Source organism: Bufo bufo, chromosome 1 (assembly GCF_905171765.1).
Source record: "Bufo bufo chromosome 1, aBufBuf1.1, whole genome shotgun sequence".
Lineage (NCBI taxonomy): Eukaryota > Metazoa > Chordata > Amphibia > Anura > Bufonidae > Bufo > Bufo bufo.
The window spans coordinates 523101424-523123200 of NC_053389.1; the positions used below are offsets into that span (position 1 = coordinate 523101424).

Here is a 21777-nt window from a genome sequence, read left to right on the forward strand (position 1 = left end):
AGCCATGAGTTTTATTCAGCTATCTTTGCCGGTCACATAGACCTTGAATAGCGCAGTGTTGCACATGCTCATAAGGCCTCATGCACACGAACGTATTTTCTTTCTGTGTCCGTTCCGTTTTTTATTGCGAACCGTACACGGAACCATTCATTTCAATGGGTCCGCAAAAAAAAAAAATGGAAGTTACTCCGTGTGCATTCCGTTTCCGTATGTCTGTTTTTCTGTTACGCAAAAAAATAGAACATGTTCTAATATTGTTCGCATTATGGACAAGGATAGTACTGTTCTATCAGGGGCCAGTTTGTCTGTTCTGCAAAATACGGAATGCACACGGATGTCATCCATATTTTTTGCGGACCTCAAAATACATACGGTCGTGTGCATGAGGCCCAAATAAAAGGAAAGGGTTTGATGACTGGATTGGCTTTACCTGCAAGACATAAACTGTGCACCCTTTCAGCAGTTATAAAGCGTTGAGATTTGGAGGTATTTGTGTCCAAGGTTATTTTGTAAAACAAGTTCTGCTGATTGTCTGATGGCATCTATAGACATAAGGCCTCATGCACGCGGCTGTGCCGGTTTTTGCGGTCCGCAAACCGCAGATCCGCAAAAAACAGAGGCCGCCCGTGTTGCCTTCCACAATTTACGGAACGGAACGGACGCCAGCAATATAAATGCCTATTCTTGTCCGCAAAGCGCGGACAAGAATAGGACATGTTATATTTTTTAGCGGGGCCGCGGAACGGAGCCACGGATGCGGACAGCACACGGAGTGCTGTCCGCATCTTTTGCGGCCCCATTGAAGTGAATGGGTCCGCATCCGAGCCGCCAAAACGGCGGCTCGGATGCGGACCCAAACAACGGTCATGTGCATGAGGCCTAAAACTGTCAATAAATCCTCTGGTGATCTAATTTGTATCTAGGTCTACAAACAAGTTCATCTTCTATGTGAGATGATTTAAAAAAAACTATTTTTTTTTGCTCATAACTGCATACACCCTCCCCCCTCTATAAATATTCTTAGACATTTGATCTGATCCCCCAATACATTCAAAATCATCCCACTTACGGCTGATTCACACAACCGTGCTCATTCCAGGAAACGCAGTCTGTGTCGGCCACACATCTCAGTCCGCCGCAGCTCCCCTAACCTAAACTGACTACCGTATATCATAGTGTTTTTTTTATTTTATTTTTTAATCTTTTTTAGAAACATGTACATTACAACATAGATCACATAAAAACACATTTCAATATCTCGAGCAATAACCCAACAGGGCTCACAGTATGCGTAGTATTCAAGAACATCTTACACGTAGGAAAGAAGAAGTAGGCACAGAACAAGAAATATTATAAAGGTCCAGTGAGTGCGCTGCATGAACCGGTCACAGGAGCTCGTCCCAGGAATATGCCGCAGGAATGCACGGGGAACAACCGGTGATACCAAAGCTCTCATAACCTGTATCATAGTGTTTTATGATGCAGTCAGTCCCTATCTGAATATGTGTCTATTGTACTGTACTCACATGATGCAGTCAGTTTGGGTCACGAAAGCCCCGATCATTCCAGGAGATGTAGCCAACGCACACAGCGTGTTTCCCGGACCAAGTAAGTTCCCGTGAATCAGCCTTGCCTGCAGTGGTATTTGTCCGGCCAGGTCCCGGCACTAATGCCAGAAACAGACCGGGTTCCCTTATAGTCAATGGGACCTGATGGTGCCCCAGACCTCTGCAGCTATGCCAGATATGGTGAACTCCAGCAGGCTGCCCCTCTGCCGGAAGTTTTTAGCGCTAGTGCGAAACTAGCCTTTCTTATTTAAAGTTTACCTCCAAGGAAAAAAATATTTGCAACGCTCTTAGATCTTAGCAGTACCTTTGTACTTTGTCTTTGAAGTTCATCCATTTAGACAGCACTTTCTTTCTATTTTGCTCACACAAAGTTGTAAAGTAGCCTGCTATGTCACAGATACAGTAGAGCTGCAGCCCAGTCACTGGTCACTGGTTCTACTAGCCTGTGAGCTCAGATTGCAATTTCCACACCTTCTCATTCCACTGTCCCATTACCCACTCATGTACCACATAGACTACCTTCATGAATTGCAGCAGAAGCTGCTGTAATCAAAGGAGTGACCTGAAAGTCCCCAGTACATAGACACACACATCCTGTAATTCCCTAGTTTGTAAATGCTTTCATTCTTTCTATAGCTGCTCCTGCAGTTGACATCAGCAGGGAGGAAGTAAAGGGTTGCAGTAATTCAAGTCTCCTCCTTTTTAGCATGATATTGACATGAAGAGTATGTGCAGCCTGTAAGTAAATGATACAGATAAACTGCACAAAGCACAGATTCTATTTTATTAGAAACTTGAATTTAACTACTGAGGCACACCTAAAAAAGGACCTAATTGGGACGTAATTGGACATTTGACTTTTCCAATTCTATATTATTTCTTCTCATATATCACATATGGTATTATGGTGTTGTCTGTCACTTACCTTGGGTATCTATATACATTTATTATTTTTCTTGTGTAGATTAGCCCAGGCGTCCCTATAGGGTCCCTCATTATATAGGCATCTACCCCGTGAGAGGGTTAACTAGGGACACTAGGAGACATGAGAGACGGGATCGCCCCTATCGGGGCGGCTATTCCATATATAGGCAGGGCTGCTACACTAGGGCCAGAATTAGGGCTACTGCCCCCAGTAGGATTCACTAACATGTACTAACCAGATTGCAAATATCGTGCAAGCTAACATCAATCTGACCCTAGATTTTGATTTTCTTTTTTGTCTTATTATTTATTATCTATATATTAGAGGGGTCCATTGACCGTTTTATACATAAATATTAAAAGTTATATTTTAGAATGATGGTATTGCTGTGAATTCTTATGTTTATGACCACATTCTACTATAGAATTCCCTGAACAGGACTATGTTCAATCTGTGAATACACTAAAAAAGGACCTGTCACCTCTCCTGACATGTCTGTTTTAGTAAGTACTTGCACCACCCTTATAATAACAATTCTAGAGCATCTATTATGCACTTTGCAATAAAGGTCCACATGGGTGTTACCACTTGTGCATATGTCCCTGCACAGTCTGACAATGGCAGCACTGATTGGATAGTGTGAGACAGTGCAGGGAGACATCACTAACTGGTAACACCCATCTGGACCTTCATTGCAAATTGCTTGTAATTAATTCATAACTAGCAAGAATAATAATTAGAGATGAGCGAAGTGGAATTCAATGCGAATTTCAGGATAAATTTGATTCGCTGCAAAGCCGAATATCCTCATGCTTCATGGTGGTGAATCGATTTAACCTGAAATAGTGTAAAAAAAAACAACAACAAAATTATACTTACCTCCTCCATTTGCTTTTGACGGGACGGTGGTCACCATCTTGATTGAAGATCTCGGATGAAATCCCGTGCGTGGTGACGTATGACATCACCACGCCGGCCTGATGACGTCTTCAAGCAAGATGGCGCCAGCCGTCGTGAGCAAATGAAGGCGGTAGGTTTGATTTAATTTTTTTAATGTTAATTTTACACTGTTTTTACACTCAGATGCCGCGATCATGTATGAACGTGGCATTTGCGGGATACAATGATAGGGAGTGGCACTATCGCAGCTCCTTGTCATTGCACCCGCTACTTACAAAAAAATGCGCTTTGTGACAAAGTAATTCACCATGAAGCAAATTTTTTAGTAAAATTCGGTGAAGCAGCCGAATAGAATTTTATAAAACTTTGCTCATCTCTAATAATAATTAGTGTTGGGTGCGAATATTAATCGCGAATATCGGCACTTCGAGAATTTGCGAATATTTAGAATATAGTGATATATATTAGTAACCTCCCTTTTTGCTTGTGGGCCGATGAGAAGGCTGCAATGTCTTTGTCTGAGCTTAGCAGCATCCCTAGCAACCAATAGGAAAGTTCTTACTATACAAGAACCTCCCCAGCAGCCATTTTCTGCAATTTTTTGCATTTATGAGAGAGACAGCAGTGTTATTGCTGTGCTCTCTGCTTTCCTGTGTCATTACATTAGATAGTTAGTTAGTTAGTTAGTTAGTTAGTTAGCTTATGTATATAATACAGATAGTTAGTGGGAGATAGTCAGTGTAGGTTAGATAGGGATATAGTGTAGCTAAGGTTCTGCTGTCCATACATACATGCTACACACATACATACATAGTGCTGTGATGTCACAAGTTCACCACAATACTTAGTGCACCAATCACTAATAAGTAGCCAGACCTGTTAAAATGTGAAGTTGCACGTATTGCGCCAAAATATGCGCATCATTAGTGCCGATTTCGCAATCGCGAATATATTGGAGCACTCTATCTGCATATAAAGATATTGTAATGTTCTGCCGTGCCAATCATTTTCTCCAGTCTCAGGAAACTTCTAGCAACTTGAAAAATGTAGCTATAGTGACCCACTCCTGTATTTCGCACCCATTCCGCGAATATTACATTGCCGATTTTTCAAGATCAAGAAAATAATCTCAAATTCGCGAATATATGACTAATATTCTACTAAATATTCACGAAATATCGCAAATTCGAATATTGCCCCTGCCGCTCATCACTAATAATAATGGAAGATCATAGATTCATGAGAATAGATGTTCCAAAATTGTTATTGCATGAGGACTGAAAGTAGTTACTTAGACAGACATGTCAGCAGAGGTGACACCATCTCTTTAAATGTTGCACATGTATTAGTCATGAAACATGTATGTTATTTACATGCAGAAGATTTATGGATGTGACTTTTTACATAAACTAGATTAGAACGTTTCTATTCAGTGCTGATGTTCCTCTGAGCCTTTCATTACATCTTGTCTTAGCTTCTGTATTTAGCAAGTTCTCTGGCTGCTGAGGACATCCACTAAACCTCACTGCTGAGGGGTCAATAGCCTCACAGCTGATAAACCACATTTTGAAATCACAGCCGTCAGACTGTCCTAGCTAGTACACTTATGTCCCATTAAATAATCAGATAATGCTGGGCATTGCTTATTACATTTAGTCAAGTCTGAACATTGTGTTACAGTCTTAGGCCTCGTGCACACGACCGTATGTATTTTGTGATCTGCAGAAAATGTGGATGACATCCGTGTGCATTCCGTATTTTGCGGAACGGAACAGCTGGCCCCTAATAAAACAGTACTATCCTTGTCCGTAATGCGGACAATATTAGGACATGTTCTATTTTTTTGCGGAACGGAAATACGGACATATGAAAACGGAATGCACACTGAGTAATTTCCGTTTTTTTTTGCAGACCCATTGAAATGAATGATTCTGTATACGGTCCACAAAAAAACGGGTCAGACACAGAAAGAAAATTTGTTCGTGTGCATGAGGCCTTATGCTGTACAGTTCAGTGTTGCAAGAATATTACTTGAGTAGTGGACCGTTCTTTTTGGCTTTCTTGCTTCATAAATATATCTAAAATGAGATGCTCCATATTGCATTAAAAATGTAGCAAATTTAGATGCAATTTATGCCATAATTCAGGAGGAGCCATAAGGAAAATTATCCTTCATAATCAGTCACATCACTTCTTTAATTGTTAATCGTATGGGCAACATCAGCCTTCTTTTCTGCACTGGCAGGGCTTGCTGTAATTCCCTCCTCTGTGTATTATTCTCTGATGTCACCAGATGTAAGGCAGTTATCCTATAAGTCAATGTTTTACCCTATAAATAGGTCTTGAGACATGATTCAGATATTTAATAAGCCAGCACCTCATCTGCAGACAGCTGTTTCGGGGTGATTGCCCCTCATCAGTGCAGAGCAGAGAGTACTGGCTTAACTGCCGTTTAAGGCGTTCTCCATAAGGAGATATTGTATTCCCCAAATCCGGACCTACGCCTCACCCAGTTAAGCCAGTGAAACACTGACTTATAGGATAGCTGCCTTACATCTGTAGCCTTAGAGGCCAAACTTGATAAGAGCTCATTTGCATCTCTTCTTCCCAGAATTCCAGAGGAGCATTGTCTGGCCTAAAGGACTCCTCACTCTGTTTAAGGCCCTCTCCATATGGAGTTATTGTATTCCCCAAATCCTGATTTAGGCCTCTCATCCAGTTAAACCAGTATTCTCTGCTCTGCACTGATGAGGGGCAATCACCCAGAAACAGCTGTCTGCAGATGAGGCCTTTTAAAAGGTTGAACCTTGACTTATAGGATAACTGCATTATATTTGGTAGCATTAGAGACAGAGCTCATTTGCATACCATCTTCTCAGAGGAATGTTGCCTGGCCTGTAAGACTCCTCACACCATTTAAAGGGAGTCTGTCATCAGCATTTCACTTTTTTAACCCTTCCCATAGCTCCCTAGCATGCTTACATTTAATAAAAACGTTACCTCTGGCATCAATCCTGGACTTATAGAACCATCAAAAACGATCTTTATAACTTATGCAAATGAGGGCTCGCAAGTGCCCAGAGGCGGCATTACACTCGTAGGTGCCCTGCTTGCTCAGCCTTTTCATTGCGTCCCCCCGCCCCTTCCTACCCTCCGCCCGCCCATCCTTTCCCTCTGACCGCCTTTCTACTAACTTGTTATTCCGCCAAGATCCCGAGCCTGCGCACTCAGTCCGTCGGCCGGCGCATGCGCACTGCGATGCCCATTCCTTGTATGGCATCACAGTAATTAATGCGCATGCGCCGGCTTCGCACTGTTAGCCGGCGCATGCGCAATAGTTACTGTGATGCCGTACAAGGAATGGCATCGCAGTGCGCATGCGCCGGCCGACAGACTGAGTGTGCAGGCGCGGGATAACAAGTTAGTAGAAAGGCGGTCAGAGGGAAAGGATGGGCGGGCGGAGGGACGCAATGAAAAGGCTGAGCAAGCAGGGCACCTACGAGTGTAATGCCGCCCCTGGGCACTTGCGAGCCCTCATTTGCATAAGTTATAAAGATTGTTTTTGATGGTTCTACACTCACCTAAAGAATTATTAGGAACACCATACTAATACGGTGTTGGACCCCCTTTTGCCTTCAGAACTGCCTTAATTCTACGTGGCATTGATTCAACAAGGTGCTGATAGCATTCTTTAGTAATGTTGGCCCATATTGTTAGGATAGGATCTTGCAGTTGATGGAGATTTGAGGGATGCACATCCAGGGCATGAAGCTCCCGTTCCACCACATCCCAAAGATGCTCTATTGGGTTGAGATCTGGTGACTGTGGGGGCCATTTTAGTACAGTGAACTCATTGTCATGTTCAAGAAACCAATTTGAAATGATTCGAGCTTTGTGACATGGTGCATTATCCTGCTGGAAGTAGCCATCAGAGGATGGGTACATGGTGGTCATGAAGGGATGGACATGGTCAGAAACAATGCTCAGGTAGCCCGTGGCATTTAAACGATGCCCAATTGGCACTAAGGGGCCTAAAGTGTGCCCAGAAAACATCCCCCACACCATTACACCACCACCACCAGCCTGCACAGTGGTAACAAGGCATGATGGATACATGTTCTCATTCTGTTTACGCCAAATTCGGGCTCTACCATTTGAATGTCTCAACAGAAATCGAGACTCATCAGACCAAGCAACATTTTTCCAGTCTTCAATAGTCCAATTTTGGTTAGCTCGTGCAAATTGTAGCCTCTTTTTCCTATTTGTAGTGGAGATGAGTGGTACCCGGTGGGGTCTTCTGCTGTTGTAGCCCATCCGCCTCAAGGTTGTGCATGTTGTGGCTTCACAAATGCTTTGCTGCATACCTCGGTTGTAACGAGTGGTTATGTCATGGTCTTACCTGCTTGCTGCTCTCCTTCGTTTGACATGTGCTGGCGGCCATCTTGGTTTCTGGGTTTCTTGTAGCCTTCCACCCTGCGGCTCCTCCTTCCCCTGGGAGGAGCTGGATGCCTAGCTCATATATATAGGAGGTCTGTGGCTTCAGTTCCTTGCTTGGTCCTCTTGTGTTCACATGCTTCTAAGACTGCTGCTGCGCTGGTTCCTGATCCTGGCTTCGTCTGACTACCCTGCTGGTTCCTGATCCTGGCTTTGTCTGACTACCCTGCTGGTTCCTGATCCTGGCTTCGTCTGACTACCCTTCTGGTTCCTGACCTCTGGCTTCGCAAAGACTCTGCTCGGTTTCACCATCCGTTTGGACTTTTGCTTTACAGCTTTATTTTCAATAAAGCCTTCTCATTTTCACTTATCTCTTGTTGTACGTCTGGTTCATGGTTCCGTGACAGGTTATTTCAGTCAACGTTGCTCTTCTATCAGCTTGAATCAGTCGGCCCATTTTCCTCTGACCTCTAGCATCCACAAGGCATTTTTGCCCACAGGACTGCCGCATACTGGATGTTTTTCCCTTTTCACACCATTCTTTGTAAACCCTAGAAATGGTTGTGAGTGAAAATCCCAGTAACTGAGCAGATTGTGAAATACTCAGACCGGCCCGTCTGGCACCAACAACCATGCCACGCTCAAAATTGCTTAAATCACCTTTCTTTCCCATTCTGACATTCAGTTTGGAGTTCAGGAGATTGTCTTGACCAGGACCACACCCCTAAATGCATTGAAGCAACCGCCATGTGATTGGTTGACTAGATAATTGCATTAATGAGAAATAGAACAGGTGTTCTTAATAATTCTTTAGGTGAGTGTATAAGTCCAGGATTGATGCCAGAGGTTACGTTTTTATTAAATGTAAGCATGCTAGGGAGCTATGGGAAGGGTTAAAAAAGTGAAATGCTGATGACAGACTCCCTTTAAGGTGCTCTCCATAAGGAAATATTGTATTCCCCAAATCCTTATTTATTTGGAGGTACATATTGCTAAAAAAATAAATTACCTTATATTGCACTTAATTAAATAAAGGGAATTAAATATTAAATCTTCAAGACAGGTTATCAATTTTAGATTAGTGGGGGTCCCTGCTAATTAGATGTTTAAAGGAGCCACTCAGATAAGTTTTGCGCCCTCTTCACGGTATACTAAGCACAGCTCTGTACATTGTATATCAGCTGTTTGGTATTGCAGCACAGTTCCTTTCACTTATGTAGTATTGAGCTGAACAAGGACCATGTGAACGATAAACGTGTTGTCACAAGCTGAGGAAGAGGCTGCAGTTGCCCCTTCCAACAGCTGGTCAACAGGGGTGCCAGAAGTCAGACCCCCACCGATCTGATATTGAGGGCCTATCCTGAGGACATGTTTTTTTTCTCCAGGAAAATAAATAACTCCAGATGTTAGTTAAAATTGTACGGAAATTATAAAATGCAGGACATATGCAGGGTGTGTTTTCTGTGCCTGGTGTTTTTTTTAAATCCAGCATATTTTTCACTCCCTTCTCTGTAGAGAAAAAAATGCCTGAAAAAAATGCAATTTACATCTGTTAGTAAAAAATTGCCACAAAAAGGAAGTTTTTATGGCATTTTGTTTAGCAGTAAGATGAACTGCAAGCAAACAAGCAAATTTGTATGTTTAACAAAATTTTTATCTGACAGTTATAACCAGATAGTGACACACATCAATTTTATCTAGTATGTTTTTTCTGATTGCAGATTTTTTTATTCTATTTTCTGAACATGATTATGAGGGCTGCCGTCTTCAGCTGTTCTTAACATAATTTACACAGCATTAAAATGATTTTAGGACACAGACATGAGCCAATGTGGCTATTTTAGCGTCCAAGCAGCCTTTTTGTACTATTATTTAATGCAAACTTAAAAGACATGGGGCAGATTTACTAATCAAAATTCTGTACCCCACACTTATTAATGCTTCACAAATTGTGTGGCTTAAGAGGAAGGGATTAGCAAGGAGGGAGTGGCTTAAGATGCAACAATGTTCGCTTGAATTTGGGTGCAAAATTGTGCAAAAGATACGCTAAAGTGTACCGATGATGTGGACGGAGTGCAATGCTCAATAGCATTTGAAACGTGGTGGGATCGCCATGTTGACCAAAGGGTAATACCTTGTACTGATACAGCCCTTCTGGTGTGATGAAAGCCGTTTCTCCTTGGCAGCCTCCGTCAAGGGTACCTGACAGTACCCTTTGGTGAGGTCCAAAACAGAAAAATACTGGGCTTGGCCCAACTTCTCAATAAGCTCATCCACTCGAGGCATGGGATATGTGTCAAACTTGGAAACCTCATTAAGTTTGCGGAAGTCGTTACAGAATCGTAACGTCCCGTCCGGCTTGGGTATTAAGACTATCGGACTGGCCCATTCACTTTTTGACTCCTCGATGACACCCAGCTCTAACATCAGCTGCAGTTCTTTCGAGATGGCTTGTCACCGCGACTCAGGTACCCGGTATGGTTTCAACCGGATTCTGACCTGAGGCTTAGTGACAATGTCATGTTGGATGATAGAACTGTGTCCAGGGAGGTCCAAAAACACATCCGTGTTCCTGCTGACGAACTCCCTGGCCTCCTGAGTCTGTTTAGAGGAAAGGTTGTCAGCGATCTTTACTGTGGCAACTGCTTCCCTCGTATCAGACCGTGGGACTGGAAACTCTACCCCCAGAAAACCCGACTGGGGGCTGTTGCCCGTACTGATCTCCCTATCTTTCCACGGTTTCAATAAGTTTACATGGTACACCTGCTGCGGCTTTCCCTGCCTGGGCTGGAGTACCTTGTAGGTTACCTCCCCAACTTTTTCGAGCACTTCGTAGGGCCCCTGCCACCTACTCAGGAACTTACTGTCCACCGTCGGCACCAGAACCAAAACCCGATCTCCCGGGTTAAAATTCCGAACCCGAGCCTGGCGATTATAGACCCCACTCTGGGCTTGCTGGGCTGCCTCCATATGTTCCTTAACTAGCGGCAATACTGTCTTCATCCACTCTTGCATCCGATTGACATACTCAATCACATTTTTATGCAGTGTGGGTTGTTGTTCCCATGCCTCTTTGGCTATGTCCAACAAACCACGCGGATATCGGCAATACAACAGTTCGAATGGCGAGAACCCAGTAGAGGCCTGGGGTACCTCTTGCACTGGGAGCATGAGATAGGCCAGTAGAAGATCCTAATCCCTCCCATCTTTTAACATGTTTTTCAAGGTTTGATTAAATCTTTCTACCAGGCCGACCGTTTGCGGGTGATAGACGGACGTCCGTAACTGTTTGATCTGTAGTAGTTTACTGAGTTCCCTCATGACTTTTGACATAAAAGTGGTCCCCTGGTCGGTCAGAATTTCTCTCGGTAGGCCCACTCGGGAAACATCTCCACTAACTCTTTGGCTATGAGTTTGGCAGAGGTATGTCGCAGCGGCACCGCCTCCAGGTACCGAGTGTCATCGTCCAGGACTACCAAGATGTGTTGGTGCCCTCTAGCGGACTTCGGTACTGGGCCTATGAGATCCATAGCGATCCGCTCGAATGGAACCTCAATAATTGGGAGAGGGACCAGGGGACTACAGAAATGTGGCTGGGGGCTGGTTATCTGGCAGGTTGGGCAAGACTTGCAATACTCTTCCACCTCTCTGAATCCGGTCCTGCGTTTTCTGCTGGCCCAGGTGTCCCCCAAAAACATGTTGGTAGGCTAACTCCAACACGAGCTTGCGATACGCCTTGGGCACCACCAACTGTTCAATATGCTCACCCCGTAGTTGATTTACCCAGTACAGCATCTCCTGTTGAACCACAAAACTGGGCTCACCCTCAACTACTACCACATTTTCCCAGGCCCGAGATAGAGTCGGGTCCTGGTGCTGTGCTGTACCAAAATTGTCTCCAGAGACGTTGAGGTCTGCCAATTCCGGACCCGGCAGCAAATTCTTCACGTCTCCCACCATTACATTCAGTCGGGTTGGCTCCCCCCATTCCCCCGCAGTGGCGGCCACCCCTACTGCTGGCCCGTTGGTCTTAGGTTCCCAGGGTTCCGGTTTCCCCCCTGAGCAAGGCCATTCTATTGGGGTTGCTCCTGTCCTATTGGTATCGGTGGCTCTCACCTGCAGCCGCAGTGACGGGAAACCGGGAAAGTCTCTCCCAATTATTAGTTCATAATGTAAATTTGCGGCAACGGCCACCTCATGAGTCCAACTGCCGGCCACCGTGGATAGAGACACCAGGGCGGTGGGATAGTCCTTTAAGTCTCCATGGATGCACACAACGCTGACTTTTCGGCCAGTATACTCGGCGGGCCGTACCAGGGCAGCTCTTACCAGGGACACCAGGCTCCCTGAGTCAAGCAGCGCCACTGCCAGGGTATCTCCTACTTGCACCTGGCACAGGTGACTATTGTCTATTGTCTCAGGGGTACCGATTGCACACAGCCAGTAGCCATAATTAGTGTCCATGGGTTCCCCCCGATGGGGACAGTCGGCCATTATGTGACCAGGCTCTTGACAACCCCAACAGACCACCGGAGCTGTATCTGCAGGGAGTACATCCCGAGCGGGCCTTGTTGGCACCAGCCGCCTGGTCTAGGGTGGAGATTTCCGGGATTTAACTAGAACCCCCCTGTAGGTTTCTGGTGGCTTCATAGAGCTCAACCAGGTTGACCATCTCTAGGGCATTACCAGGAGACACCTGGCCGATCCAGTGCTAGAGAGGGTATGGCAAAGCCCTCCAGAACACATCAGCCAACAGACAGTCCAGCATAGCAGTGGGACTCAGTACGTCAAGCTGCAGCCATTTTTGCAACCGGTGTAGCAGATCATAATACTGCTGTCTGATGGGTTCAGCCGGGTTAAATTCCCACTGATGCAGCCGCTGGGCCCAGACCAATACATTTACCCGCAGTCTGGCCAGAATCTCACCCTTCACAGTTGGGTAGTCGGCCGCTTGACCATCTGGTAAGTCGAAAAACACCTGCTGGTGTCCAGACGCCAGGAACGGAGCGATGACCTCAGCCCATTGGTCTCGGGGTAACTTCTCCCTAACGGCCACCTTTTCGAATACAGCCAGATAGGTCTTGACATCGTCCTTGGGGGTCATCTTAAGGATCGCCACATGGACAGCTTTCCGGGTATCGTGGACGTTCTGGGACTCTCCTGCCGCTTGTAATGCTATCACATGCTGTAATAGCAGCTGTTTGGTTTCCTGCTGCTGCTTGTTAGCCTCCCGCTGCTGCAAGTTAGCCTCCATGAAGGCTTTTACGACCGCCTACATTTTGTCAGGGGACACAGGTTGTAACCTTGCCGGCTTGATTACAACCTGGACATACACCCGTGCCCGGAAAAAAATTTTCGGCCTTCAGTCCAGCCTCACTGCATGAGCTCGCATCCTCCACCAATTGTGGGGATTTGCTCTGGTAGACAGGTTTAGCGGACGCAGTATAGAGGCAAGGAACCAGGCTGTAATTTAAACTTCAGTGTTTTATTCACACTCAGCAACACATAACAGTCTTGGTGCTTGTTCACACACAGCAAAAATAAAACAATGTTCACCTGGAATCCTAGGTGTTGGTTCACACCTGGCTGAATGCTTAGCCACAGAATAGTTCACTGGCAGGCTTCCAGGCGGCCTGCACGCCTGTTTACGGTCTTCAGCCTAGAGCAGGGGTAGGCAACCTCCGGAACTCCAGGTGTTGTGAAACTACAACTCCCAACATGCATACTTGCTCTGCTCTTCTCAGAACTCTAATAGAAATGAGTGGAGCATGCTGGGAATTGTAGTTTCACAACAGCTGGAGTGCCGGAGGTTGCTGATCCCTGGCCTAGAGGACTCCACACCACCTGACAGTGCTGACTGCTTTTATAAGCCTGCCAAGACCTGGCCTGGAACGTGGGAAGTTGCCACCCACACAACACTTTGGCTACTCCCAGTAAGAGCCGTACCGGATCAGCTCTGCAGCCATACTAAACAGCTGAAATGTCAGACTACAATCTGCAATAATGACACTTCAGGGAAAAAAAAAGTCTCTTACCTCACCGGGGCCAGGAACCTCAATGACACGTACCGACCATCAATGATGGCCCCTTGTTCCTTCCTACTATATATATATATATATATTGTAAGGTATCATCTCTTTTCAGGGGGTCACACTCACAGATATCTTCGCAGACACGGTTATAATGTCCAAACTCTTGCTTTATTTCAGACACTTTAGCAAAGCACAGGTTACGAAGTCGCAGCTTCAACTTATCACGTGTGACATCCACACAAAATAACAAACCCTTGCCTGGCTAGGCTCTAACTAAACACATAAGCGTAACCCTGACTCACCTAGAGATCCCTGTTCACACATGGAACACAAATGCGGCTTTCCTCAGCCATACAGTCCAGCAACCTCCAGGCTGTGACACTTCAATACCTTTTGGGAAATTGTGACCTAGTAGTCCTCCCGACTCTGGCCTCGTGATCCTTGTTTCACAGGCGTCACCGCGTCACCCAAAGTTCAAGCTATCGCCTAGCCTCATGGCCCCTCAGCCCACCTGGCTGAGACCACTCACACAGAGCCTCACCAGGACTCTGCTTCGCAAAACACTCCAGAGTGAGACACACCCAATTCCAGAAACCAGATTAAATGGAATCCCTGGACGTGAGCATGCCCTAATGTCACGAGTTGGAGGTCCCAGGAGAGACCACCGCGTTGTCAAGCAATAAACGGAAATCAGGTACAGACACATAAGAGTTTATTGCACAAACAGAAACATGGAAAGCAGCACAGATAAAACATGAGCTCTATGTACCGTCAGCACAGTGGGAGAAAACCCCCACTGCGCCACTGTCTAGTAATACTCCAGAGGGGCGTAACTAAGCAACTCCTGGTTTTCACTAGAGCCCTAGATGGTAGGGTTAGACTTAGCCGCAGGAAGTTGCCAGGGTCCACTCTGGAGCGTGACCTAGACAGTGACAGCAGGAGCGAATGGACAACAGGTACCAGAAGGTACCGACGGCACATAGGCATACATAACATACAGGCAAATACAAAACAGAGCAACTAATGATACAAGCAGGAGTTCACGCAAGGGAGCAGGAGTGGCAATGAGCAGAGAAGGACTTGCTCCACCAGTAGTAAACTGCATGGCCTTGTCATGCCAGTCTGCTGCAAAGGCTTGCTGAACACAGACATCAGAATAAACAAGTAACTAAAACATAACTGGCAGAACAGAAAGACAGGAAAGAGGACAGGAAAAAGGACGCAAATGAACAAGTAGGGAAACCCACAGAGCACAGGCAGACAGACACGGATCCCATGGGTCAGCAGCATGGGAGAGAGAGTACAAACGAGGAGCAGGACAGACAACACACACCAGGAGAGCTGACACAGAACTGAGGAAACCTCAGCCTTATATACAGGTTCCATGGGTGCAGCAGAGAGACCACACCCATGTAGCAGACAGAGGATTAACTCCTAATAGGCACACAGGGGAGTTAACCCATAAAGAACCACAAATGACACACAGGAACAGAACTTCAGCGAGGAGCGCCGAATGAGCAAGAACGGAAGGTCACAGTCAAAGGTAACGACTGTGACACCTAAGTCCCGGATTGGAGAATGGGGAACAGGCACCCACCCAACACATTGCTTGTTCCCAGTAAAAGCCCGCCCTGAAATAGCTGAACCAGCTACACTATCTATATGGTGTCCCCCAACTACTTTAGTGGACACCTTGACTAGGGCTTTTACTCCACCAAGGCCGGGCCCCTTGGTGACACGCTCCTGGTGCAAACAACACCTCAATGTTCACATTGCCACAATATATTCATTATACATGTATATACAGTGTGTATGTCATGTGTATGAACATCTTTTTATAGCCATGGCACTGGGCTATTGGGTCACCTAAAATGATGAAGCAGCACCAACATTTTAAAGCATTGAAAACCCTCTAAATTGTTCCAATAAAACAAGCAGGGGCAAATGGCAATGGTACTTTGCTGCTGACACTGTGAAAATATTTCCTTGTACTGTTCACACCTGATTTAGATATGATGCCAAACTGTTCCCTAATAAAAGCAGTATGCGGACAGGCAGTTAATTGTCTGCTTTCATGTCACGGAAAATTATAGAGCTCTAAATCACTCTTGCTGTGCGTTATGCTCTTCCCTATACTTCAAATAAATAACATTTATAGTCCAAGGCTTCTTCCCAAACTTAATGCCTCGGAACAAAATTGGCAGTCATTTCCACCTTTTTGGGACAAGTGATTTATTAAAGTGCTATAATATGTAAAAATTTCTAGTGAAATGCATCTTCAATACAACAGGCTCAAAATATAGTATCAATTTCAGAATCCCTGGATTTTCTTTGATGGAGGACAGGAAATTGAGCTTGAATTCTAGTCATCTCAACTTTAGCCCTCAATATTGCTGCTGCCTGCCAGAATAACTCAAATTTAGCTCAGTTTAAAAATAGCTGTAAAATAAAATGACCAAAACATGATATCATTTTGTGTTCTGTCTGTAATTCCTATGCTAAACTGGAAATTATGGGAGATTCAACATCTCTAGATATTATATTAACAAAAATTTTGTTCAATCTAATGCTAAAGATACATATCTAAACATATAGTCAATGATATGCAACATGATATGCAACATGGCCTCAGTGCTCCTATTCTAATGCTTCCCAGGTCCTTTGCCTGTTTCTGCACTTCCTGGTCCCTCTCAACACAACAACAATAACATTTGTAAAGCGCTCTTCTACCATAGGACTCAAAGCGCATAGATATGTCTCAGATCAATACAGGGTTGCAGGCTGGACTGTGTTACAGAGGAAATAGTCAGGTGTTCATAAATGCCAGACTAAACAGGTGGCTTTTCAGTTTGGACTTAAATGCTTCCAGGGATGGGGATGTCCTAATTGGGTGTGGCAGGGAGTTCCAAAGTGTAGGGGCGGCATGACAGAAGGCTTACATGACATGTCGACGCCAGGCTGTTTTCCAGCGTGTCGACATGTCCTGCATCCTCCCACCGGTACCAGATAATCCATCAGTTGAAGTAAAGCGGCCAGTGCTAATCCATGTTTAGTAATATAAGGAATGACTTTAATTTGAAAAATGTCGCTGTTTTTACAAAAACCTAATGACAGGTTTATCTTATAGCAATTGTTTATTGCTGGATTCCATCGCCGGAACTGCCTGCTGGATCCGGCAATCTGTATGCAAACTGATTCCATTTGTAGCCGGATCCGGATGCGGATCCGTCTCACAAATGTATTAAAATACCGGATCAGTCTCTCCGGTTGTCATCCAAAAAAAAGGATCTGGTATTTATCTTTTTCACATTTTTAAAGGTCTGCGCATGCAAAGACCGCAAAACCGGATCCGTTTTTCCGTAACACTTAAGGCCGGATGCATTTCAATGTAAAATAATGCCGGATTCGGCATTCCGGCAAGTGTTCCAGGATTTTTCCATCCAAAAACACGTACAGCAGTGATGGAAGAACATCAGCCAATGCGATTCGCAAACGTGATTGCGCAAACGCGATTAAATGATTTCAAATAACAAGTTTGCAGCGGGCCCCATTCACTTTAATGGCAGGCGAACCTGAAAAACCTTCAGGTCACATTTGCAGCCACCAAATACTTTCAAGAAGTGCACAAATCATCCCACAACATGGACAGTGACATACCAGAGGGGGATCAATGGCAAAAATTTCCACAAAAAATATGTATTTTAATCAGAGGCCATTTTTATGTGTCTTAAAGGGAAACTCTCAAAAATGTGCCATGCAGGAGCCTAGAAAAATTTTAGGCCACGGGAGTACAGGCCCCAAAGATTAGGCATTCACCGGACAGAAAACATCAAGTGATTATGTGGCTGTTGGTATATTAGACGGTCATTGGATATCAATTACAGCCTGTAATCTAACTAGCCAACAGTAAAATTGTTATATGGTGAACGCCTAAAGTACCTCCAGCCACATTATCAATTGTTCTTTTCTGTACGGTGAATGAATAATTTTTGGGGCCTGTAGTCCACTGGCCTGCATTAAAATTGATATCCATTGACCGTCTGATATACCTCCAGCCACATAATCACTTGATCTTTTATGTACAGTGAATGCATAATTTTGAGGGCCTGTAATCTAACTGGCCAACAGTAAAATTATTATACGGTGAACGCCTAATGTACCTCCAGCCACATTATCAAATCAGTTCTTTTCTGTACGGTGAATAAATAATTTTTGGGGCCTGTAGTCCACTGCCCTGCATTAAAATTAATATCCATTGACCGTCTAATATACCTCCGGCCACATAATCACTTGATCTTTTATGTACGGTGAATGCAAAATTTTTGGGTCCTGTAATTCCAAAAATTCCCCCCAAAATATGTATCTTAATCAGAGGAAATTTGTATGCGTCTTAAAGGGAAATTCTCTGAAATGTGCTCTGTTGGAGCCTAGAAATTTTTTATTTTAGGCCACAGGAGTACGGGCCTTAAAAATTAGGCATTCACCTAACATAAAAGAAATTGTGATTATGTGGCTCGAGGTACATTATGTGGTCGTTGAATAACAATTTTACTGTAGCCCACTTTTTTTTCCACTTTTTTGGGGGGCAACTGGTATATCACACCAGTAGAAATTATTTGTTCCAATTTCGTTTGTCACTATCTGTAGCTGAGGTAATGCAGCTAAACCGCAAACAAATGCTGCACTACCCAAATGCACTATATAGAAAGTATATAATTGGTATATAACACCCCTGCTTCAATCACTTTTTTGGGGTGGCAACTGGTATATCACACCAGTAGAAATTATTTGTTCCAATGGCGTTTGTCACTCTGTGTACCTGAGGTAACGCAGCTAAAACGCAAACAAATGCTGCACTACCCAAATGCACTATATAGAAAGTATATAATAGGTATATGTGGCGAAACCAACCTCGCCACTGGGTTTTGGAGAGGCCTGTTTATCAGCCTCTTGCCTCAGGATTATGGCCCATACTAACTTTTAAACCCCTTAACCTATTCAAGTGAATTTTGGATAGGTTTGTCCCCAAGTTATACTGTTTAAATTGATGTAAGTTATATGTATGGCCAATGTAAACTCACAAAGTTGTAACAATTTATAATAAGTGTAACTTGTCAGCTTGGGAGGAATATGCTGGGTGTGTTTCTATTGTGCCATTGTCCCATTGTGTGTTTAAATGGTGATGTCTGTCCTGTTATATCCACATGTGTATTGGTGATTTCTCTTTGTCTTGAGAGATAATTGGATTACGCCTCGGGTGTCTCCAGGGCAGAGAGGAGGAAACCATGATGCATTGTGGGGATGTATTGTCTCTGTGTATCCTACAGTGCTGCATATCTGTCCTATGTCACAGTCTTCATTCTGGTCCCCTAGGGGCGTGTACACCAGATGGGCTTGGTTGTTTTATACCTCCCTGTGGGTGGACCTGTATTTGCAAACAACTGTAATAAAAACCAGGCTGGGTGTGCCAGCACCTCAGACCACTGCTTGACCCTCAACACGGAGCCTTGTCTCGTTATTGGGGGGATCCGCTGTATGCTGTTAGAGACTGATTGCCAGGAGTGTAAGCTGATTCCTGTTCGTCTGCTAGCAGCTATTCGTGAGGTTCCAGTTTGGAGTGCTACTTTGTATCCAGTTTGGGACATTGGTGTTCTGCAGTAGCTGGGCCTGTCTCTCAGAAAGGGGCACATCGCCTAAACGGATTTTAACCCCTTGTCTGCTGAAACGGTCCGTTACATTGGTGGCAAGCAGCGAGATCGTTCCTACAGCCAGAAGGACAGCTACAGGAAACACCATTTCTTTGGATTTTACAACTTAAGGGCAACGCATGTCTCAGTACAGCGACCCTAAAAGCACCAGGATGGAACCAGCAGTGGAGTACAGATACTCTGTTGAGGAATTTGACCGTATGATGTGGTTGCGGCTGAACTTCTTCGGACCCAATCCAGCTGAGAAATACGTGAAGTTCGTGAGGAGTCTAGTGTTCAAGACCCTACTATACCAGGCAGAAGGTGACGGTCAGCTGCCACGTTGGGTGGACCTCCATCGGAAATTACAGTTGCGGGACAGAGAGAGCTCAGTCTCCCCTCCCCAGCGGCAGAGTGTCCAGCAGGGAATTGGGAGCCCAGTCTCCATTCCCCAGCGGCAGTGTGAATTTCAGGGAATTGGGAGCCCAGTCTCCATTCCCCAGCGGCAGAGTGTCCAGCAGGGAATTGGGAGCCCAGTCTCCATTCCCCAACGGCAGTGTGAATTGCAGGGAATTGGGAGCCCAGTCTCCATTCCCCAGCGGCAGTGTGAAGTGCAGGGAGAGGAGAGCAGCGTCCTCCCTCCCCAGCGGCAGGCTGAGTTACAGGGGGCAGAGGTAGTTGTTCCTGCCCCCCAGCAGCAGAGTGATATGCCGGGAAGGCAGTGTGAAATGCAGGGAGAGGAAAGCAGCGTTCTCCCTCCCCAGCGGCAGGCTGAGTTACAGGGGGCAGAGGTAGTTGTTCCTGCCCCCCAGCAGCAGAGTGATATGCCGGGAAGGCAGTGTGAAATGCAGGGAGAGGAGAGCAGCGTCCTCCCTCCCCAGCGGCAGGCTGAGTTACAGGGGGCAGTGGTAGTTGTTCCTGCCCCCCAGCAGCAGAGTGATATGCCGGGAAGGCAGTGTGAAATGCAGGGAGAGGAGAGCAGCATCCTCCCTCCCCAGTGGCAGGCTGAGTTACAGGGGGCAGAGGTAGTTGTTCCTGCCCCCCAGCAGCAGAGTGATATGCCGGGAAGGCAGTGTGAAGTGCAGGGAGAGGAGAGCAGCGTCCTCCCTCCCCAGCGGCAGGCTGAGTTACAGGGGGCAGAGGTAGTTGTTCCTGCCCCCCAGCAGCAGCATGATTTTTTGGGAATTGGGAGCCCAGTCTCCATTCCCCAGCGGCCGAGTGATGTGCCGGGAATTGGGAGCCCAGTCTCCATTCCCCAGCGGCCGTGTGATGTACAGGGAATTGGGAGCCCAGTCTCCATTCCCCAGCGGCCGTGTGATTTATTGGGAATTGGGAGCCCAGTCTCCATTCCCCAGCGGCAGGCGGAGTTACAGGGGGCAGAGACAGTCGGTCCTGTCCCCCAGTGGCAGAGTGTCCAGCAGGAAATAGAGAGCCCAGTCTCCTTTCCCCAGCAGCAGGACACTGTATTGGGAGCGGAGACGGTCGGTCGCCCTCCCCAGCGGCTGGAAGTATGTATGGGAGAGGAGCTCGTTACCCCCTCTCCCCAGCGGCAACTTACAGCACAGGGGGTAGAGACAGTCGGTCTCCCCCTCCAACAACCAGACTCTAAGCCAGGGAGCAACAAAGAGACCGGGAGTACCAGCTTCCAACATAACCTTGGTGGACTCACTGGACAGAGACAGGCTACCAAATGCAACAGGTCCAGTATTGGGTTGTGGGTGGGCTGCCAGACTAACTCAGGTACCGACCGGCGTGAGGTCAGGTATCTGGTTAGTCTTCCCTGGCGAAACCAACCTCGCCACTGGGTTTTGGAGAGGCCTGTTTATCAGCCTCTTGCCTCAGGATTATGGCCCATACTAACTTTTAAACCCCTGAACCTATTCAAGTGAATTTTGGATAGGTTTGTCCCCAAGTTATACTGTTTAAATTGATGTAAGTTATATGTATGGCCAATGTAAACTCACAAAGTTGTAACAATTTATAATAAGTGTAACTTGTCAGCTTGGGAGGAATATGCTGGGTGTGTTTCTATTGTGCCATTGTCCCATTGTGTGTTTAAATGGTGATGTCTGTCCTGTTATATCCACATGTGTATTGGTGATTTCTCTTTGTCTTGAGAGATAATTGGATTACGCCTCGGGTGTCTCCAGGGCAGAGAGGAGGAAACCATGATGCATTGTGGGGATATATTGTCTCTGTGTATCCTACAGTGCTGCATATCTGTCCTATGT

The 21777-nt window shown here is 45.7% G+C and overlaps 1 protein-coding gene across 3 annotated transcripts in view; it reads left to right on the forward strand.

The window, feature by feature from the left end:
* CPED1 (cadherin like and PC-esterase domain containing 1) overlaps positions 1–21777 on the forward strand; it is a 463541-nt gene that overhangs the window by 2114 nt on the left and 439650 nt on the right. The window lies entirely within an intron of this gene.